This window comes from Lemur catta, chromosome 19 (assembly GCF_020740605.2).
Source record: "Lemur catta isolate mLemCat1 chromosome 19, mLemCat1.pri, whole genome shotgun sequence".
Lineage (NCBI taxonomy): Eukaryota > Metazoa > Chordata > Mammalia > Primates > Lemuridae > Lemur > Lemur catta.
The window spans coordinates 5,992,691-6,001,822 of NC_059146.1; the positions used below are offsets into that span (position 1 = coordinate 5,992,691).

At 42.1% G+C, this 9,132-nt stretch overlaps 1 protein-coding gene across 1 annotated transcript in view; it reads right to left on the reverse strand.

Moving 5' to 3' along the window:
* The window catches only part of KDR (kinase insert domain receptor), a 71,149-nt gene extending 65,161 nt beyond the window's left edge, over positions 1-5,988 (reverse strand). The window contains exon 1 of the mRNA XM_045533044.1: positions 5,926-5,988. The gene's annotated coding sequence lies outside the window, so the exon portion shown is untranslated. The remainder of the gene's footprint in view (positions 1-5,925) is intronic.
* Between the last annotated feature and the right edge of the window lie 3,144 nt (positions 5,989-9,132).

A 9,132-nucleotide genomic window follows, 5' to 3' on the forward strand; every position in this document is an offset into this window, starting at 1 on the left:
CTAAACACAACCCCAAATCCAGCCACCCGGCACAGTCCCTGATGCTACATCAAGTTAGAGGTTGCAAACTGATGACTTCTGGGCTTTGCTTCCTGCGAAGCATTGCAGATCTGGCAGCACAGGACCCCAGCATGTGTACCTGGGCTGGGGCTGATCAGTGACAGCTCCCTGGGAGCACGTGGGGGCTGAGGCCCCGCCCAGGCAACTTCACCCAACTGTACCAGCTGCCTGGCCCCTGCACACATTCGAGTTTTTGATCCCTAATCTAGGAATGCTTACACCAGTGCTGAGTCTCCTCTATTTATTGCAAACTGCTGCAAAAAATGAAATAAATTTACGTCACTGAAGCATGGTTTTCCTACAGTGTAAGGCTAGACATCTGGAGTTGGGGAATTCCAATTTCAATGCCCTCCTGGCATTAGGCCAACTATGTTTTACAATCCCATATCAAGGTCTAAGATATGGCTCCTAGTGACTGACAGGGGGCACTAGCTCTGCCCCTCTAACATAGGGCTAAAGTCAACCTCCCTTTGCTATTTGTGATCTCAGTAGTCTCGTTTCTCTCTCTGTAGGTTACCACTACACATCTACCTAAACCTTCCACGTTCTCTCTTTCCCTTGGGACCTGGAGGATCCCTGGAGGGGAAGGACAGTCTGCAAAGTCAGTGCGATTCATGTGTTAGTTTCTGAAAAGAGAAATTCAGCATCCACAGAGCTCCAGATAAGAAATGGGATGTGTTACGTGAAGACAAAAGAAGGAGAAGGGGCACCTAGTCTTTGCAAAACAGAGATACAACTGAACACGATAACGTTGGACAGACGGGGATTTGCACAGCAACGCTGGCTATCTGAACACCATGTGGTTGTCAGAAACACATTTGGGAGGGAAGAGAAAGAATAATATGATTTCTCATCCTGACATATTTTGGAGACCAGCCAATAGGGAAACAGTCTTATCACTGAGCTATTTTTCTTTCTTCAACACTGTGAAAATTAACAGAATATTGTAACATTTTATTTCTCTGGGCTATAAATTTGTATATTGATAGATTCTTCTTTTCTGGGCATAGAATACTTAGATTTTAAATTATTGGAGATTAAAAAAAAAAGTAGCTCAAACTGACTTGAACAAAAAGAAAATAAGTTTATTTGTTCCTATAACAAACCTCCAAGCCAGCTTCAGGTACATATGGATTAAGCTACTCATATGGTGTTGTCAGGAATTAGTATCAATCTCCTGGCTCTTTCCTTTATGTTTTCTTTGTTTTCTGGCAGGCTCTCCTTCCGTGGTGGCAGGATGACCTCTAGCAGCTCTAGACATACATTTTGCTAGCTTAGCAATCCCAACAGAAAGAAATGATCTCTCTCTCAAGAATGTGAGCAAGACCAGGATTGTCTCTGTTTGATCTGGCATTGGTCAAGGGCCCACATTGCTGTGGCCAGAGGATGCGGTGCTCTCATTGGTTGGACCCGAGTCCTCACTAAAGCCAAGAGGCAGTGCCATCTCTATGCAAACCATGTGACCAGTGTAGGACAGACGTGATTCTCCAAAAGAAAGAGACAGATCCTGTATGTGGGAGAAGGACGCTGGACAGGCCAAGCCACAGATGGTCACTAACATTCCTCACTCAGACCTTGGGGTGGGAGTCTTCATTAATTCATTTTTCTCCTGGTCCTTTTTCAGTACTGAGTTCTTTGGCTTCTGGATCCAACCCACAAATAAACCAGAAAAGTAAAAATTATTATTTTCATTGGATCCCTGCATCAAATACAATCAAATAGGAGCCAATGTATCAACAAAGAACCCCTTTCATGAGATTTCCTGGCTAGCTTTAGCGGCCCAATAGTTATCTCTAGGTAATATTAAGCATCAAAATGTTATTTGCCCAAACTCCCACATAATAATTCAGAGGCTACTACATTATTGGTATAAAGCCAACTCTTAATTATTGGAAGACACAGAATATGGAACTATGGATCAAACCTAAATTCTTGTTTTAGCCAACAGATTCAGACTCTCTTCCAGATAAACCTTCACCCCAGCTGCGGTGAGCAACACCACTAATTTGACTCTCACATCTGGCGAACCTGCTCCCACGCATACCTCGGTAGGGATGCAGGTCGTACACTCCTCAACGCGCTTTGCGGAGTCTGATTAATTCATATCAACTTATCCCAAATGCAGAAAGGGAGAGCATTTTATCATCTTGGCAAAAAGATTCAATTAACTGAGACCTCAAAAAGCCAATGGTGAAAATCGAATCCTCAGTTGATATTTTGCACTGAATTCCTTCCTGCCCTACCCCCGTCTCCAGGTTAGCCAAGACCCCCAACAATCTCGCCTATTAAAACATAAAATTTCTTCTTTCTCTTACACCCTTATTCATTCTGCAAGTTTCTGTAACTACCTAAGCATAAATCATCAGAGAGAGACTGTAGATGAGAAGCGGAAAACCTCTCAAGCCCTCAGTAAAATGGGACTGATAAAAATGGTTACTTCACGGGTCCCTGTGAGTTATTACTTGTAAAGTGCTCAGAAAAATAAGTATTAATAGTATAAAATAAACTTTGCTAAAAAGTCAACTGTTTTGTAAACACTTTTAATGTTTTTCATTTTCAGTTTCATTGAGGCATCATTTACATATTCACAATTTGATGAATTTTGGTAATTGTATGTGGTGGTGTAATCACCAGCATAATCAAGAATTTTTCTATCACCCTAAAAAGTTTCCTCATGCCCTTTTGTGAGATATTTCCTCCTCTGTTCTCAGAGAACCACTGATCTTCTTGTAGTTTTAACTTTTCTAGAACATCGTGTAGATGGGTTCATAGTATGTCAACTTTTGTGTTTGAGTTCCATCGCTTAGCACATAGCTTTTGAGTCATTGGTGTCACTGTGTGTATTTATGCTTTGCTCCTTTTTATTGCTGAGCAATATGCCACAGTATGGATAGACCAAATTTGTTTTTCCATTCACCAGTTGATGGACATTTGAATTATTTTCATTTTGGGGGCCACTATGGGTAAGACTGCTATGAATATTCACATACAAGACTTTGTGTGGACATGTTCTCATTTCTCTGGGATAAATAGCTAGGGGTGGGATTGGTGGGTCATATGTTAAGTGTGTGTTTAACTTTATAGCCAACTGCCAATGTTTTCCAAAGTGATCATGCTATTTTACATTTGTGTATTAATATATCTCATTGTAACCAATTTTTTTTTTTTTTTTGAAACAGAGTCTTGCTCTATTGCCCAGGCTGGAGCTCAGTGGCAAGATCATAGCTCACTGTAGCCTGGAACTCCTGGGCTCAAGAGATCCTCCTGCCTCAGCTCTTGAATAGCTAGGACTACAGCATGTGCTGTCATGCCTGGCTAAGTTTTCTTATTTTTTTGTAGAGATAGGTTTCTCTCTATGTTGCCCAGGCTGGTCTCAAACTCCTGGGCTCAAGTGACCTTCCTACATGGGCCTCTCAAAGTTCTGGGATTATAGGCATGAGCCACCGCACCCAGCCCCATGGTAGCCATTTTTAGAAAGGAAGAACCCTAAGTTTACATGGAAAACCTAGGTGAAAAAGTAGCAAATCTCATCCCATTTTGTTTGAAAAAGCAGGTATAAATATAATTGCACAGTTACAAAAAGAAATGGGAGAAATACATACCACTTTTTTTAATAGCAGTTACCTCTGGAGCATGGCATAAGAAGGACCAACGGGGACACTCTTCTTGTATTTGTCTAAGTGTCAAGATTAGGAATAATTTTTTCTTTCTCATTTTTAAATATTTTTCAAATAAATTAATGTATTAATTTTACTTGGCTCTGATGCTCTATTGGAAAGGGACTTCCTCCTTTCCTAGGGCCCCCCTACAAAACAGATGTTGAAGCTCCTGGTCCCCAGAAGAGTCTGGGGAGATATTAGAAGGGCTTTTCAACATCCCACAAAGCCTGGGAGAAATCATGTGCTCCCCGGTAATATGGCTGCTTGGAATAGCTAAAGCAACGCGTATCTCCTCCATTCATGGCCATAATTACGTTAATTCAGTGTGGTAACACTGATCAGTTCACGTTGATAAGACATTCAGAGGAGTAGTTTTATTTTTCTGCAAATTGTGATTAATTATTCTTAAAGAAAGAAAACAATTGCACTTAATCAATGCTGTTTGGCATACAGAGGTTTTCAAAACACAAACACAGAATTCAGTGGATTAAAAGACTGGGAACCAACAGGCCAACACACAGTCCCTGTCTGGTGGTGGTGTCGCTGTGTTTAAGCTTTCAAAAGCCTGTAGGATGTTTCCTTTATCAAAGCAAATGAAGGCAGCCCCTACTGGCTGATAGAGCTTTTTAAAGGCTTTCGGGCAGGTGGTAGTTTTTGCCAATTAATCACTTGATGGTCTCCAGGTTCAATGTAACCTTGACATAATCTCTCTTTTTTTCCACCAGATAGGGAGTAATAAATAATACACTTGAGCTAAACCTTCAGCTTTGTCCACCTCTCATAAGCCACCCGCTGTGGCCCTCGCTCTGGCCCTGCCATTTCAGCCCCGCGCTTCTGAACGTTTAGTCATCTCTTCGGAGCCACTCTTCCAGGAAAAGGCTATTGTTCCTGCATTTCCTGATCACTTACTTCCTGTCTTTTTTTTTTTTCAAAAGGAAGAGAATAAAAACTATTCTAAAATCACAGAGCAGTCCTGCTGCATTTCACAATTGCAGTTTATTATATTTTCACCATTTACTTGATTTGGGGCCATCTAATACACCATGACTTGCCTGACCTAATCAGTAGTGTCCCTGAGTCACGGGTAGTTTCCACCTGAGTCCTCAGTATACGCGTTGCCTTGTTTTCCCTCACACATTCATGCAACTTAAACTTACTTTGCTATAAAACCTCAAAGAAACTTGTAAGAGTATCCACATTATCAATATTATACCAATGACTCATTTGATGAAGAAGATGCAGAGAGGGTGAACATCTTCCCAAGCTGGAGAGGAAGGGACAGGCACGGGAAGATCTGGAAATGTCTCCTCTCTGCACAGTTCTTCCCCCAACTCACAAAAAGGTAAGATCTGGGTCAAACTGAGTCTTGCTGTCCAGAACGGACTGAGTCACTAGGAGGGGGAAATGACAGGGTGGGAGCTCAGGAAACCAAGAACCTGGGTTTGAATCTTGCCACACACATGTGTGTATATACACATGTGTGTGCACACACAAACGTGCACACACGCATACATGCATGTACACAGACATACACACATACATATTTAAGGCCTTCCTTTGTTCCAGGCCGTGGAGAACTATTTTTCACTCTTCGTCTTTTTGAGCTGTTTGAATTTCATGCCTTGTGCATGTATTGCCTTTTCAAAGTAACATGAATAAAATAGTTTTTACAGCGATTCTTTACAGTAACTGCTTATTCACCCTGCCATACAAATAGGGACAGATGATTCAGACAATGTGAAGACAGTTATCAGCAATGAATGACTCTTTCCTATTCCTTGTACTCTTGTCATTGTTTAGTAATTCAAGGAATCTGTCACCGGGACAAGTGACCTCGGAGTAATGGTTTGCCACCGAGAGAACGGAGTCAGGCTGGACAAATAGTCCCAAACTGTGGGAATTCGTCCGGTTGGAAGTGGGGTTTTGTAACTCATTTCTAGCTGAGTAAATGGAATACAAAATGACCCCCGCTGGTCGGATCCTCTCAGACATCGCCACTGTGAGCTCAGAGAAGCCTCCATGGAGGGACGCAGAGCAGGAAACTGCGGGGCCACATGAAGGCAGAGACAGGAAGGAGGGACAGGAAGGACAGGTGAGGAAAGATGAGATTTCCATAAACAGGAAACAACCGGGTGGCCTCTCTGCCTCTAAATCGTAAGTGGAGACAAGTGGAGAACCCCACACCCGACCAGGAGAGAGGACCTACCTTCTCCCAGTGGCTTAACTCTGGAAACACTCAACTGGACCGACGTGAGGTAAACTATCTTCCTCTAAGTCCTTCCCTGGGTGGCAAGGTGGGGCCCCCGGGGGTGAGAAAGAGCAGGGTAGATGGGTGGGTTGAAGGGAATGGGACATGGAATGCACCCAGAGTAGATTTCACAGAAGTTGGGGGGCCAGGGTTGGAGGTGGGGAGTAGTCAAGACAAGAGTTGTGGTTGGGTAAAAAAATTAGCATCAGGACATTTATCAAAGCATTGTTCGTGACCCGGAAACACCAAGGACAGCCCGATGCTTTGATTTGGCAGGTATTCACGGTGTAATTCAGAGGGACTAGCAAATCCTAAAACAACAGAACACGCAAATTTCACCTCAGAAATAACCCTGAACGCACACAGATACACCTACACTCCCGTGTGACGGCACGGATATTTATTGAAACGAAAGGGGAAGTGCTGGGACTAGAGATGTTTGTTAATTTTCCTTTTAGCTCATCTGTATTTTCCAGAATTTTCAACAATAACCACATATTCGTTAGCAATAACGTACAAGGGGTCACAAATTTCTCTCACAATCGCTGGAAATACAGAGAAGAGGGAGTTTCCCAATGTGAAGTATAACGAACTCATTCTTCTTCACAATCCTTACATGTTGGAGGGCAAACATTAACTTTTCATCCTGTCTATTTTAAAACAGTTCAATCCAGTACATTAGACAATCCCTTTAGAATATGAACTTTCCATTCCTGTAGCCACCAGAGCCTATTTAATTTTAAATGTTAATTAACACTTCAAGTTCAATTCCCCACACACCTGTCCTATTTGACTTCCTTTTTGACTCCTTAAAATAATTCTCAAAAAAATACTAACCAAAAGTTTATTTTCACTCCCCTTTACTCAGAAATAATTTAGCTTTCTTCCTAGATATCTTTAGAGGTGAAATAATTAAAAGTTCATTTTCATCTTGTGTGTGTTCTATGAGTTAAAAAATGTAAAAATAGATATACAAGAGAATAAAGACTCAAAGAGAATACTCAGATAACTTTATGTTGAGGTGTAAGGATTATGAGGGAGAATTTAAAATTTTAAATTCCCTTTTAATGTTGTCGTATTATTTTAAATATATATTTTCTATTACTTTAAATAGTATTTTTCTACTTTAAATTCTATTTTAGTGTTTTTATATTATTTTTTACAATAAAAATGGTTACAATTGAAAAGGAAAATCCAATTCCTCACTGCCACTGGCCACACTGCAGGTGTTCAATAGCCACACGTGATTTGGGGCTACCATATTGCATATTTAGAACGTTGACATCATCAAGGAATGTTCTGTTGGACGGGGCTGCTCCAGATGATGCCTGATCTCAGATTCCTCAGCCATCCAGCCCCTCCCTGGCTGGCTAGGCCTGGGTGACGTTTGCACATGTGGAGAAAGGACGGTGGCTCCCCCTTCTCCGACCACCTTCTGTGACCCACACTGCAGTCCAGGTCCACGAGATTGTCCAGGCTCTGGGCACTCCACCCTCAGCACCTCAGGTCACTGGGAACTCTATTTCCCCAGAAGTCTCCCACAACCGTTTCCGATCCTATGCCTGCAGACCCCCACGTTTTTCCAGGGTCTGATGCACTGAGGGCCTCTCTAAAGAGACTACAATTTTCCCAGGCTGCACTCAAGAAGTAGGGGCAAGACCCCAGACTTCAGACTCCCAGAAACTTCTCTGCTGGTTTTAATGCACATCCTGCTTCAGAAATTTCAGTGCTGAGGGGGACAGGCCCAGGAGCCTGCTTCTCACCTCTCCCCATCTCTGTTTTCTGTCCTGACCACTTTTCTTCTCCCCGTAGCTCCTCGGGGCTGGGACGGGGTGAGAAATTTCTTTACTACCCAGTGTTATTTGGCAAAGCGACAAGCCTGGCCACCAGGCTTTCTCACCCCTAGTTGAGAAAGCAAGGTTTTTTCCTTTGTATATTTTAGGGGGAAATTAAGGAATTTTAAAAATCTCTCCTCAAAACAATGGCTGGCTTGCAGGACCATTGTCTTCCAGCAGAACGCAATTTTATTTCCAACATAGGGAGGGATTATTACTTGCACCTTTGTCTTTACATTCTATACGTAAGATTTCTAATCTCCACATCCTCCCCTCCTGTTTTCCCACCCCACCCACACAGGCAGAGGGATGCCCTGGTCCCACCAAGGTACAGGTCATTTCCTCCGAAAGAGTAACCAGAAAAAGCACATGAACCAGTTTCAAATAATCACAGCAGTTACAATAAGGAAGGGAAAAAAAATGTTCATTTTTAAAAGTTGCGTTACAATTGTTGGCTTACACTAGTCACAAGCCATCTTTAGAGAGGAGGAAATCCCCAAGGCCACATTTTTTATATAATTAGGGTGGGATCAAATGGATGTTAAGGAGTTGGCATCCAGAATCTCTACCACACTACTAGCTCTGGGACCCTGGGCAAGTTGCTGTATCTCTCTTTGCCATTTCCTAAAATGGAAATAGTAATAATGTCTATAATGTACTATTGTGAAAATTAAATGAAACTGCATCTATAAAGCGTGATTTCTGCAACACGGTACAGATTGAACATTCCAAATTCAAAAATCCGAAATCCAAAATGTTCCAAAGTCTGCAACTTTTTGAGCTTTGACATGATGCTCAAAGAAAGTGCTCACTGAAGCATTTTGGATTTGGGATGTTCAACCAGTATGGGTGAAACAAATGCTCCAAAATCCAAAAAAATCTGAATTCCAAAACACATCTGCTCCCAAGACTTTTGAGTAAGGGATACTCAGCCCTTAGTCACTCAGGAAATAACCCACAATAATGTTACTAAACTACTACTAGCTCGTAACAACATTAAACAGAGAAAGCCTTAAAACAGAAGATAACAGTAATAGTATAGCCTAATTTGAACTTCGAGGCCCAGGATTACAGTTTAAAATGGGTGTAAATAGTACCATTAGATAGTTTTATTTCATAGAATCTCAAAATGTAGTAGAATCACAGGGATGGCAGGAGCCTTCGAGACCACTTACCAAGGCCCATCAAACATTTGCTTGTCCTGACAGCAGTGACAGGCTGTCCTCCACCCTCTGCCTGGGTATCTCCAGAGAAGAGATCTTCCACCACCACGTCCAAAGGCAACTTTTCTCGTTTTTCTTTTGAGTTCTGATGGTCCTAATTCTCTTCT